Source organism: Aquarana catesbeiana, linkage group LG03, assembly GCF_042186555.1.
Source record: "Aquarana catesbeiana isolate 2022-GZ linkage group LG03, ASM4218655v1, whole genome shotgun sequence".
Classification (NCBI taxonomy): Eukaryota; Metazoa; Chordata; class Amphibia; order Anura; family Ranidae; genus Aquarana; species Aquarana catesbeiana.
In genome coordinates this window covers 302,428,886-302,440,893 of record NC_133326.1, presented here as the reverse complement: position 1 = coordinate 302,440,893, position 12,008 = coordinate 302,428,886, and the positions used below count along the sequence as shown (strand labels likewise).

General features: G+C 45.6%; 10 non-coding genes across 10 annotated transcripts; all 10 read left to right on the top strand.

The window, feature by feature from the left end:
• Positions 1 to 412: 412 nt before the first annotated feature.
• On the top strand, positions 413 to 485 carry TRNAV-AAC (transfer RNA valine (anticodon AAC)). The gene has a single exon. It is a non-coding gene; the product is annotated as a tRNA-Val (tRNA).
• Positions 486 to 1,533: 1,048 nt separating this feature from the next.
• TRNAV-AAC (transfer RNA valine (anticodon AAC)) lies at positions 1,534 to 1,606 on the top strand. Its single transcript has one exon. It is a non-coding gene; the product is annotated as a tRNA-Val (tRNA).
• A 1,037-nt stretch (positions 1,607 to 2,643) lies between these two features.
• Positions 2,644 to 2,716, top strand: TRNAV-AAC (transfer RNA valine (anticodon AAC)). Its single transcript has one exon. It is a non-coding gene; the product is annotated as a tRNA-Val (tRNA).
• Positions 2,717 to 3,764: 1,048 nt separating this feature from the next.
• On the top strand, positions 3,765 to 3,837 carry TRNAV-AAC (transfer RNA valine (anticodon AAC)). The gene has a single exon. It is a non-coding gene; the product is annotated as a tRNA-Val (tRNA).
• A 1,048-nt stretch (positions 3,838 to 4,885) lies between these two features.
• Positions 4,886 to 4,958, top strand: TRNAV-AAC (transfer RNA valine (anticodon AAC)). The gene has a single exon. It is a non-coding gene; the product is annotated as a tRNA-Val (tRNA).
• Positions 4,959 to 5,995: 1,037 nt separating this feature from the next.
• Positions 5,996 to 6,068, top strand: TRNAV-AAC (transfer RNA valine (anticodon AAC)). Its single transcript has one exon. It is a non-coding gene; the product is annotated as a tRNA-Val (tRNA).
• Positions 6,069 to 7,116: 1,048 nt separating this feature from the next.
• On the top strand, positions 7,117 to 7,189 carry TRNAV-AAC (transfer RNA valine (anticodon AAC)). Its single transcript has one exon. It is a non-coding gene; the product is annotated as a tRNA-Val (tRNA).
• Positions 7,190 to 8,237: 1,048 nt separating this feature from the next.
• On the top strand, positions 8,238 to 8,310 carry TRNAV-AAC (transfer RNA valine (anticodon AAC)). The gene has a single exon. It is a non-coding gene; the product is annotated as a tRNA-Val (tRNA).
• A 1,048-nt stretch (positions 8,311 to 9,358) lies between these two features.
• Positions 9,359 to 9,431, top strand: TRNAV-AAC (transfer RNA valine (anticodon AAC)). Its single transcript has one exon. It is a non-coding gene; the product is annotated as a tRNA-Val (tRNA).
• Positions 9,432 to 10,479: 1,048 nt separating this feature from the next.
• TRNAV-AAC (transfer RNA valine (anticodon AAC)) lies at positions 10,480 to 10,552 on the top strand. The gene has a single exon. It is a non-coding gene; the product is annotated as a tRNA-Val (tRNA).
• The last annotated feature ends 1,456 nt before the right edge of the window (positions 10,553 to 12,008 follow it).

The window sequence follows — 12,008 nt, the reverse complement described above, 5'->3', positions numbered from 1 at the left end:
TCCATGACTCAGTCTATCTTGCCAGTACTGGCTGTTTTGAGGATGGTATTTGTATCAAGCTAGGCATCTGAAATGGGCTTTCTTCCTTGTTTTCTTCATTACTCAAGAGTATCATTTGCAAGGATGGTAAACTGAACTCAGGTTTTTAAATAACCAGAAACAAATAATAGCTAATACGGTGACCCCAACCTCCGACCCTCCAACCGGAAAAGGCCTATCGTGGTGGGTTTCTGTGGTGTAGTGGTTATCACGTTCGCCTCACACACGAAAGGTCCCCAGTTAGAAACCGGGCATAAACACTGTGCACACGCTAGTGCTTTTTGCCACAATGTCGCTTTCATCACCCCCTTTCAAGCATTGTACTTTAGCGTAGACTTTCGGTTTGCAAGGCACAAAAAATCTGCAAGAATGGGTTTCTGTAGTGTAGTGGTTATCACGTTCGCCTAACACGCGAAAGGTCCCCGGTTCGAAACCGGGCAGAAACACTGTGCACACGCTAGTGCTTTTTGCTACAATATCGCTTTCAGCAACCCTTTTCAAGCATTCTACTTTAGAGTAGACTTTCCACTTGCAAGGCCCAACAAAGCAGCATGAATAGGTTTCTGTAGTGTAGTGGTTATCACGTTTGCCTCACACGCGAAAGGTCCCCGGTTCGAAACGGGGCAGAAACAGTGCTTACCTTTAACTTTTTCACAGTCAGGCACACTCAAAGCTCTTGCCACACCATGCCCCTCTTGCAGCCGTAAGTGAAATCTGCCAATATAAAGCACAGTTTAGGTGCAACACCTTCACTGGGAGCTCTTTTTCTTCACTGTTTATAAGTCGACCAGGAGAAATTGAAGACCCTTGCCTGAAGATGTTAGGTGAGCTGGTTTGCTGGTCCTACACAGGCAAAGTTTTGCTGCAGTGCCTATAGTGCAGACTCTGTAATAGCTGACTAGTAAAACCTGCTGACCATCGCTGTAAGTGTTTAGGAAAACTTGTTTTCTGGACCCAAAGGCAATAGGAATGCGGACTTTGGCTCTCCTGCTTAGTCAGCTGAGTTGGAAAACCTAACGACCATTGGTGTATGTTTTCCTCTGATCTGGTGAGAAAAGTGTGTGGAACAGCTAGAGGTGATATCCATGACTCAGTCTATCTTGCCAGTACTGGCTGTTTTGAGGATGGTATTTGTATCAAGCTAGGCATCTGAAATGGGCTTTCTTCCTTGTTTTCTTCATTACTCAAGAGTATCATTTGCAAGGATGGTAAACTGAACTCAGGTTTTTAAATAACCAGAAACAAATAATAGCTAATACGGTGACCCCAACCTCCGACCCTCCAACCGGAAAAGGCCTATCGTGGTGGGTTTCTGTGGTGTAGTGGTTATCACGTTCGCCTCACACACGAAAGGTCCCCAGTTAGAAACCGGGCATAAACACTGTGCACACGCTAGTGCTTTTTGCCACAATGTCGCTTTCATCACCCCCTTTCAAGCATTGTACTTTAGCGTAGACTTTCGGTTTGCAAGGCACAAAAAATCTGCAAGAATGGGTTTCTGTAGTGTAGTGGTTATCACGTTCGCCTAACACGCGAAAGGTCCCCGGTTCGAAACCGGGCAGAAACACTGTGCACACGCTAGTGCTTTTTGCTACAATATCGCTTTCAGCAACCCTTTTCAAGCATTCTACTTTAGAGTAGACTTTCCACTTGCAAGGCCCAACAAAGCAGCATGAATAGGTTTCTGTAGTGTAGTGGTTATCACGTTTGCTTCACACGCGAAAGGTCCCCGGTTCGAAACAGTGCTTACCTTTAACTTTTTCACAGTCAGGCACACTCAAAGCTCTTGCCACACCATGCCCCTCTTGCAGCCGTAAGTGAAATCTGCCAATATAAAGCACAGTTTAGGTGCAACACCTTCACTGGGAGCTCTTTTTCTTCACTGTTTATAAGTCGACCAGGAGAAATTGAAGACCCTTGCCTGAAGATGTTAGGTGAGCTGGTTTGCTGGTCCTACACAGGCAAAGTTTTGCTGCAGTGCCTATAGTGCAGACTCTGTAATAGCTGACTAGTAAAACCTGCTGACCATCGCTGTAAGTGTTTAGGAAAACTTGTTTTCTGGACCCAAAGGCAATAGGAATTCGGACTTTGGCTCTCCTGCTTAGTCAGCTGAGTTGGAAAACCTAACGACCATTGGTGTATGTTTTCCTCTGATCTGGTGAGAAAAGTGTGTGGAACAGCTAGAGGTGATATCCATGACTCAGTCTATCTTGCCAGTACTGGCTGTTTTGAGGATGGTATTTGTATCAAGCTAGGCATCTGAAATGGGCTTTCTTCCTTGTTTTCTTCATTACTCAAGAGTATCATTTGCAAGGATGGTAAACTGAACTCAGGTTTTTAAATAACCAGAAACAAATAATAGCTAATACGGTGACCCCAACCTCCGACCCTCCAACCGGAAAAGGCCTATCGTGGTGGGTTTCTGTGGTGTAGTGGTTACCACGTTCGCCTCACACACGAAAGGTCCCCAGTTAGAAACCGGGCATAAACACTGTGCACACGCTAGTGCTTTTTGCCACAATGTCGCTTTCATCACCCCCTTTCAAGCATTGTACTTTAGCGTAGACTTTCGGTTTGCAAGGCACAAATAATCTGCAAGAATGGGTTTCTGTAGTGTAGTGGTTATCACGTTCGCCTAACACGCGAAAGGTCCCCGGTTCGAAACCGGGCAGAAACACTGTGCACGCGCTAGTGCTTTTTGCTACAATATCGCTTTCAGCAACCCTTTTCAAGCATTCTACTTTAGAGTAGACTTTCCACTTGCAAGGCCCAACAAAGCAGCATGAATAGGTTTCTGTAGTGTAGTGGTTATCACGTTTGCCTCACACGCGAAAGGTCCCCGGTTCGAAACCGGGCAGAAACAGTGCTTACCTTTAACTTTTTCACAGTCAGGCACACTCAAAGCTCTTGCCACACCATGCCCCTCTTGCAGCCGTAAGTGAAATCTGCCAATATAAAGCACAGTTTAGGTGCAACACCTTCACTGGGAGCTCTTTTTCTTCACTGTTTATAAGTCGACCAGGAGAAATTGAAGACCCTTGCCTGAAGATGTTAGGTGAGCTGGTTTGCTGGTCCTACACAGGCAAAGTTTTGCTGCAGTGCCTATAGTGCAGACTCTGTAATAGCTGACTAGTAAAACCTGCTGACCATCGCTGTAAGTGTTTAGGAAAACTTGTTTTCTGGACCCAAAGGCAATAGGAATTCGGACTTTGGCTCTCCTGCTTAGTCAGCTGAGTTGGAAAACCTAACGACCATTGGTGTATGTTTTCCTCTGATCTGGTGAGAAAAGTGTGTGGAACAGCTAGAGGTGATATCCATGACTCAGTCTATCTTGCCAGTACTGGCTGTTTTGAGGATGGTATTTGTATCAAGCTAGGCATCTGAAATGGGCTTTCTTCCTTGTTTTCTTCATTACTCAAGAGTATCATTTGCAAGGATGGTAAACTGAACTCAGGTTTTTAAATAACCAGAAACAAATAATAGCTAATACGGTGACCCCAACCTCCGACCCTCCAACCGGAAAAGGCCTATCGTGGTGGGTTTCTGTGGTGTAGTGGTTACCACGTTCGCCTCACACACGAAAGGTCCCCAGTTAGAAACCGGGCATAAACACTGTGCACACGCTAGTGCTTTTTGCCACAATGTCGCTTTCATCACCCCCTTTCAAGCATTGTACTTTAGCGTAGACTTTCGGTTTGCAAGGCACAAAAAATCTGCAAGAATGGGTTTCTGTAGTGTAGTGGTTATCACGTTCGCCTAACACGCGAAAGGTCCCCGGTTCGAAACCGGGCAGAAACACTGTGCACACGCTAGTGCTTTTTGCTACAATATCGCTTTCAGCAACCCTTTTCAAGCATTCTACTTTAGAGTAGACTTTCCACTTGCAAGGCCCAACAAAGCAGCATGAATAGGTTTCTGTAGTGTAGTGGTTATCACGTTTGCCTCACACGCGAAAGGTCCCCGGTTCGAAACGGGGCAGAAACAGTGCTTACCTTTAACTTTTTCACAGTCAGGCACACTCAAAGCTCTTGCCACACCATGCCCCTCTTGCAGCCGTAAGTGAAATCTGCCAATATAAAGCACAGTTTAGGTGCAACACCTTCACTGGGAGCTCTTTTTCTTCACTGTTTATAAGTCGACCAGGAGAAATTGAAGACCCTTGCCTGAAGATGTTAGGTGAGCTGGTTTGCTGGTCCTACACAGGCAAAGTTTTGCTGCAGTGCCTATAGTGCAGACTCTGTAATAGCTGACTAGTAAAACCTGCTGACCATCGCTGTAAGTGTTTAGGAAAACTTGTTTTCTGGACCCAAAGGCAATAGGAATGCGGACTTTGGCTCTCCTGCTTAGTCAGCTGAGTTGGAAAACCTAACGACCATTGGTGTATGTTTTCCTCTGATCTGGTGAGAAAAGTGTGTGGAACAGCTAGAGGTGATATCCATGACTCAGTCTATCTTGCCAGTACTGGCTGTTTTGAGGATGGTATTTGTATCAAGCTAGGCATCTGAAATGGGCTTTCTTCCTTGTTTTCTTCATTACTCAAGAGTATCATTTGCAAGGATGGTAAACTGAACTCAGGTTTTTAAATAACCAGAAACAAATAATAGCTAATACGGTGACCCCAACCTCCGACCCTCCAACCGGAAAAGGCCTATCGTGGTGGGTTTCTGTGGTGTAGTGGTTATCACGTTCGCCTCACACACGAAAGGTCCCCAGTTAGAAACCGGGCATAAACACTGTGCACACGCTAGTGCTTTTTGCCACAATGTCGCTTTCATCACCCCCTTTCAAGCATTGTACTTTAGCGTAGACTTTCGGTTTGCAAGGCACAAAAAATCTGCAAGAATGGGTTTCTGTAGTGTAGTGGTTATCACGTTCGCCTAACACGCGAAAGGTCCCCGGTTCGAAACCGGGCAGAAACACTGTGCACACGCTAGTGCTTTTTGCTACAATATCGCTTTCAGCAACCCTTTTCAAGCATTCTACTTTAGAGTAGACTTTCCACTTGCAAGGCCCAACAAAGCAGCATGAATAGGTTTCTGTAGTGTAGTGGTTATCACGTTTGCTTCACACGCGAAAGGTCCCCGGTTCGAAACAGTGCTTACCTTTAACTTTTTCACAGTCAGGCACACTCAAAGCTCTTGCCACACCATGCCCCTCTTGCAGCCGTAAGTGAAATCTGCCAATATAAAGCACAGTTTAGGTGCAACACCTTCACTGGGAGCTCTTTTTCTTCACTGTTTATAAGTCGACCAGGAGAAATTGAAGACCCTTGCCTGAAGATGTTAGGTGAGCTGGTTTGCTGGTCCTACACAGGCAAAGTTTTGCTGCAGTGCCTATAGTGCAGACTCTGTAATAGCTGACTAGTAAAACCTGCTGACCATCGCTGTAAGTGTTTAGGAAAACTTGTTTTCTGGACCCAAAGGCAATAGGAATTCGGACTTTGGCTCTCCTGCTTAGTCAGCTGAGTTGGAAAACCTAACGACCATTGGTGTATGTTTTCCTCTGATCTGGTGAGAAAAGTGTGTGGAACAGCTAGAGGTGATATCCATGACTCAGTCTATCTTGCCAGTACTGGCTGTTTTGAGGATGGTATTTGTATCAAGCTAGGCATCTGAAATGGGCTTTCTTCCTTGTTTTCTTCATTACTCAAGAGTATCATTTGCAAGGATGGTAAACTGAACTCAGGTTTTTAAATAACCAGAAACAAATAATAGCTAATACGGTGACCCCAACCTCCGACCCTCCAACCGGAAAAGGCCTATCGTGGTGGGTTTCTGTGGTGTAGTGGTTACCACGTTCGCCTCACACACGAAAGGTCCCCAGTTAGAAACCGGGCATAAACACTGTGCACACGCTAGTGCTTTTTGCCACAATGTCGCTTTCATCACCCCCTTTCAAGCATTGTACTTTAGCGTAGACTTTCGGTTTGCAAGGCACAAATAATCTGCAAGAATGGGTTTCTGTAGTGTAGTGGTTATCACGTTCGCCTAACACGCGAAAGGTCCCCGGTTCGAAACCGGGCAGAAACACTGTGCACGCGCTAGTGCTTTTTGCTACAATATCGCTTTCAGCAACCCTTTTCAAGCATTCTACTTTAGAGTAGACTTTCCACTTGCAAGGCCCAACAAAGCAGCATGAATAGGTTTCTGTAGTGTAGTGGTTATCACGTTTGCCTCACACGCGAAAGGTCCCCGGTTCGAAACCGGGCAGAAACAGTGCTTACCTTTAACTTTTTCACAGTCAGGCACACTCAAAACTCTTGCCACACCATGCCCCTCTTGCAGCCGTAAGTGAAATCTGCCAATATAAAGCACAGTTTAGGTGCAACACCTTCACTGGGAGCTCTTTTTCTTCACTGTTTATAAGTCGACCAGGAGAAATTGAAGACCCTTGCCTGAAGATGTTAGGTGAGCTGGTTTGCTGGTCCTACACAGGCAAAGTTTTGCTGCAGTGCCTATAGTGCAGACTCTGTAATAGCTGACTAGTAAAACCTGCTGACCATCGCTGTAAGTGTTTAGGAAAACTTGTTTTCTGGACCCAAAGGCAATAGGAATTCGGACTTTGGCTCTCCTGCTTAGTCAGCTGAGTTGGAAAACCTAACGACCATTGGTGTATGTTTTCCTCTGATCTGGTGAGAAAAGTGTGTGGAACAGCTAGAGGTGATATCCATGACTCAGTCTATCTTGCCAGTACTGGCTGTTTTGAGGATGGTATTTGTATCAAGCTAGGCATCTGAAATGGGCTTTCTTCCTTGTTTTCTTCATTACTCAAGAGTATCATTTGCAAGGATGGTAAACTGAACTCAGGTTTTTAAATAACCAGAAACAAATAATAGCTAATACGGTGACCCCAACCTCCGACCCTCCAACCGGAAAAGGCCTATCGTGGTGGGTTTCTGTGGTGTAGTGGTTACCACGTTCGCCTCACACACGAAAGGTCCCCAGTTAGAAACCGGGCATAAACACTGTGCACACGCTAGTGCTTTTTGCCACAATGTCGCTTTCATCACCCCCTTTCAAGCATTGTACTTTAGCGTAGACTTTCGGTTTGCAAGGCACAAAAAATCTGCAAGAATGGGTTTCTGTAGTGTAGTGGTTATCACGTTCGCCTAACACGCGAAAGGTCCCCGGTTCGAAACCGGGCAGAAACACTGTGCACACGCTAGTGCTTTTTGCTACAATATCGCTTTCAGCAACCCTTTTCAAGCATTCTACTTTAGAGTAGACTTTCCACTTGCAAGGCCCAACAAAGCAGCATGAATAGGTTTCTGTAGTGTAGTGGTTATCACGTTTGCCTCACACGCGAAAGGTCCCCGGTTCGAAACGGGGCAGAAACAGTGCTTACCTTTAACTTTTTCACAGTCAGGCACACTCAAAGCTCTTGCCACACCATGCCCCTCTTGCAGCCGTAAGTGAAATCTGCCAATATAAAGCACAGTTTAGGTGCAACACCTTCACTGGGAGCTCTTTTTCTTCACTGTTTATAAGTCGACCAGGAGAAATTGAAGACCCTTGCCTGAAGATGTTAGGTGAGCTGGTTTGCTGGTCCTACACAGGCAAAGTTTTGCTGCAGTGCCTATAGTGCAGACTCTGTAATAGCTGACTAGTAAAACCTGCTGACCATCGCTGTAAGTGTTTAGGAAAACTTGTTTTCTGGACCCAAAGGCAATAGGAATGCGGACTTTGGCTCTCCTGCTTAGTCAGCTGAGTTGGAAAACCTAACGACCATTGGTGTATGTTTTCCTCTGATCTGGTGAGAAAAGTGTGTGGAACAGCTAGAGGTGATATCCATGACTCAGTCTATCTTGCCAGTACTGGCTGTTTTGAGGATGGTATTTGTATCAAGCTAGGCATCTGAAATGGGCTTTCTTCCTTGTTTTCTTCATTACTCAAGAGTATCATTTGCAAGGATGGTAAACTGAACTCAGGTTTTTAAATAACCAGAAACAAATAATAGCTAATACGGTGACCCCAACCTCCGACCCTCCAACCGGAAAAGGCCTATCGTGGTGGGTTTCTGTGGTGTAGTGGTTATCACGTTCGCCTCACACACGAAAGGTCCCCAGTTAGAAACCGGGCATAAACACTGTGCACACGCTAGTGCTTTTTGCCACAATGTCGCTTTCATCACCCCCTTTCAAGCATTGTACTTTAGCGTAGACTTTCGGTTTGCAAGGCACAAAAAATCTGCAAGAATGGGTTTCTGTAGTGTAGTGGTTATCACGTTCGCCTAACACGCGAAAGGTCCCCGGTTCGAAACCGGGCAGAAACACTGTGCACACGCTAGTGCTTTTTGCTACAATATCGCTTTCAGCAACCCTTTTCAAGCATTCTACTTTAGAGTAGACTTTCCACTTGCAAGGCCCAACAAAGCAGCATGAATAGGTTTCTGTAGTGTAGTGGTTATCACGTTCGCCTCACACACGAAAGGTCCCTGGTTTGAAACTGGGCAGAAACAGTGCTTACCTTTAACTTTTTCACAGTCAGGCACACTCAAAGCTCTTGCCACACCATGCCCCTCTTGCAGCCGTAAGTGAAATCTGCCAATATAAAGCTCAGTTTAGGTGCAACACCTTCACTGGGAGCTCTTTTTCTTCACTGTTTATAAGTCGACCAGGAGAAATTGAAGACCCTTGCCTGAAGATGTTAGGTGAGCTGGTTTGCTGGTCCTACACAGGCAAAGTTTTGCTGCAGTGCCTATAGTGCAGACTCTGTAATAGCTGACTAGTAAAACCTGCTGACCATCGCTGTAAGTGTTTAGGAAAACTTGTTTTCTGGACCCAAAGGCAATAGGAATGCGGACTTTGGCTCTCCTGCTTAGTCAGCTGAGTTGGAAAACCTAACGACCATTGGTGTATGTTTTCCTCTGATCTGGTGAGAAAAGTGTGTGGAACAGCTAGAGGTGATATCCATGACTCAGTCTATCTTGCCAGTACTGGCTGTTTTGAGGATGGTATTTGTATCAAGCTAGGCATCTGAAATGGGCTTTCTTCCTTGTTTTCTTCATTACTCAAGAGTATCATTTGCAAGGATGGTAAACTGAACTCAGGTTTTTAAATAACCAGAAACAAATAATAGCTAATACGGTGACCCCAACCTCCGACCCTCCAACCGGAAAAGGCCTATCGTGGTGGGTTTCTGTGGTGTAGTGGTTATCACGTTCGCCTCACACACGAAAGGTCCCCAGTTAGAAACCGGGCATAAACACTGTGCACACGCTAGTGCTTTTTGCCACAATGTCGCTTTCATCACCCCCTTTCAAGCATTGTACTTTAGCGTAGACTTTCGGTTTGCAAGGCACAAAAAATCTGCAAGAATGGGTTTCTGTAGTGTAGTGGTTATCACGTTCGCCTAACACGCGAAAGGTCCCCGGTTCGAAACCGGGCAGAAACACTGTGCACACGCTAGTGCTTTTTGCTACAATATCGCTTTCAGCAACCCTTTTCAAGCATTCTACTTTAGAGTAGACTTTCCACTTGCAAGGCCCAACAAAGCAGCATGAATAGGTTTCTGTAGTGTAGTGGTTATCACGTTTGCCTCACACGCGAAAGGTCCCCGGTTCGAAACCGGGCAGAAACAGTGCTTACCTTTAACTTTTTCACAGTCAGGCACACTCAAAGCTCTTGCCACACCATGCCCCTCTTGCAGCCGTAAGTGAAATCTGCCAATATAAAGCACAGTTTAGGTGCAACACCTTCACTGGGAGCTCTTTTTCTTCACTGTTTATAAGTCGACCAGGAGAAATTGAAGACCCTTGCCTGAAGATGTTAGGTGAGCTGGTTTGCTGGTCCTACACAGGCAAAGTTTTGCTGCAGTGCCTATAGTGCAGACTCTGTAATAGCTGACTAGTAAAACCTGCTGACCATCGCTGTAAGTGTTTAGGAAAACTTGTTTTCTGGACCCAAAGGCAATAGGAATGCGGACTTTGGCTCTCCTGCTTAGTCAGCTGAGTTGGAAAACCTAACGACCATTGGTGTATGTTTTCCTCTGATCTGGTGAGAAAAGTGTGTGGAACAGCTAGAGGTGATATCCATGACTCAGTCTATCTTGCCAGTACTGGCTGTTTTGAGGATGGTATTTGTATCAAGCTAGGCATCTGAAATGGGCTTTCTTCCTTGTTTTCTTCATTACTCAAGAGTATCATTTGCAAGGATGGTAAACTGAACTCAGGTTTTTAAATAACCAGAAACAAATAATAGCTAATACGGTGACCCCAACCTCCGACCCTCCAACCGGAAAAGGCCTATCGTGGTGGGTTTCTGTGGTGTAGTGGTTATCACGTTCGCCTCACACACGAAAGGTCCCCAGTTAGAAACCGGGCATAAACACTGTGCACACGCTAGTGCTTTTTGCCACAATGTCGCTTTCATCACCCCCTTTCAAGCATTGTACTTTAGCGTAGACTTTCGGTTTGCAAGGCACAAAAAATCTGCAAGAATGGGTTTCTGTAGTGTAGTGGTTATCACGTTCGCCTAACACGCGAAAGGTCCCCGGTTCGAAACCGGGCAGAAACACTGTGCACACGCTAGTGCTTTTTGCTACAATATCGCTTTCAGCAACCCTTTTCAAGCATTCTACTTTAGAGTAGACTTTCCACTTGCAAGGCCCAACAAAGCAGCATGAATAGGTTTCTGTAGTGTAGTGGTTATCACGTTCGCCTCACACACGAAAGGTCCCTGGTTTGAAACTGGGCAGAAACAGTGCTTACCTTTAACTTTTTCACAGTCAGGCACACTCAAAGCTCTTGCCACACCATGCCCCTCTTGCAGCCGTAAGTGAAATCTGCCAATATAAAGCTCAGTTTAGGTGCAACACCTTCACTGGGAGCTCTTTTTCTTCACTGTTTATAAGTCGACCAGGAGAAATTGAAGACCCTTGCCTGAAGATGTTAGGTGAGCTGGTTTGCTGGTCCTACACAGGCAAAGTTTTGCTGCAGTGCCTATAGTGCAGACTCTGTAATAGCTGACTAGTAAAACCTGCTGACCATCGCTGTAAGTGTTTAGGAAAACTTGTTTTCTGGACCCAAAGGCAATAGGAATGCGGACTTTGGCTCTCCTGCTTAGTCAGCTGAGTTGGAAAACCTAACGACCATTGGTGTATGTTTTCCTCTGATCTGGTGAGAAAAGTGTGTGGAACAGCTAGAGGTGATATCCATGACTCAGTCTATCTTGCCAGTACTGGCTGTTTTGAGGATGGTATTTGTATCAAGCTAGGCATCTGAAATGGGCTTTCTTCCTTGTTTTCATTACTCAAGAGTATCATTTGCAAGGATGGTAAACTGAACTCAGGTTTTTAAATAACCAGAAACAAATAATAGCTAATACGGTGACCCCAACCTCCGACCCTCCAACCGGAAAAGGCCTATCGTGGTGGGTTTCTGTGGTGTAGTGGTTATCACGTTCGCCTCACACACGAAAGGTCCCCAGTTAGAAACCGGGCATAAACACTGTGCACACGCTAGTGCTTTTTGCCACAATGTCGCTTTCATCACCCCCTTTCAAGCATTGTACTTTAGCGTAGACTTTCGGTTTGCAAGGCACAAAAAATCTGCAAGAATGGGTTTCTGTAGTGTAGTGGTTATCACGTTGCCTAACACGCGAAAGGTCCCCGGTTCGAAACCGGGCAGAAACACTGTGCACACGCTAGTGCTTTTTGCTACAATATCGCTTTCAGCAACCCTTTTCAAGCATTCTACTTTAGAGTAGACTTTCCACTTGCAAGGCCCAACAAAGCAGCATGAATAGGTTTCTGTAGTGTAGTGGTTATCACGTTTGCCTCACACGCGAAAGGTCCCCGGTTCGAAACCGGGCAGAAACAGTGCTTACCTTTAACTTTTTCACAGTCAGGCACACTCAAAGCTCTTGCCACACCATGCCCCTCTTGCAGCCGTAAGTGAAATCTGCCAATATAAAGCACAGTTTAGGTGCAACACCTTCACTGGGAGCTCTTTTTCTTCACTGTTTATAAGTC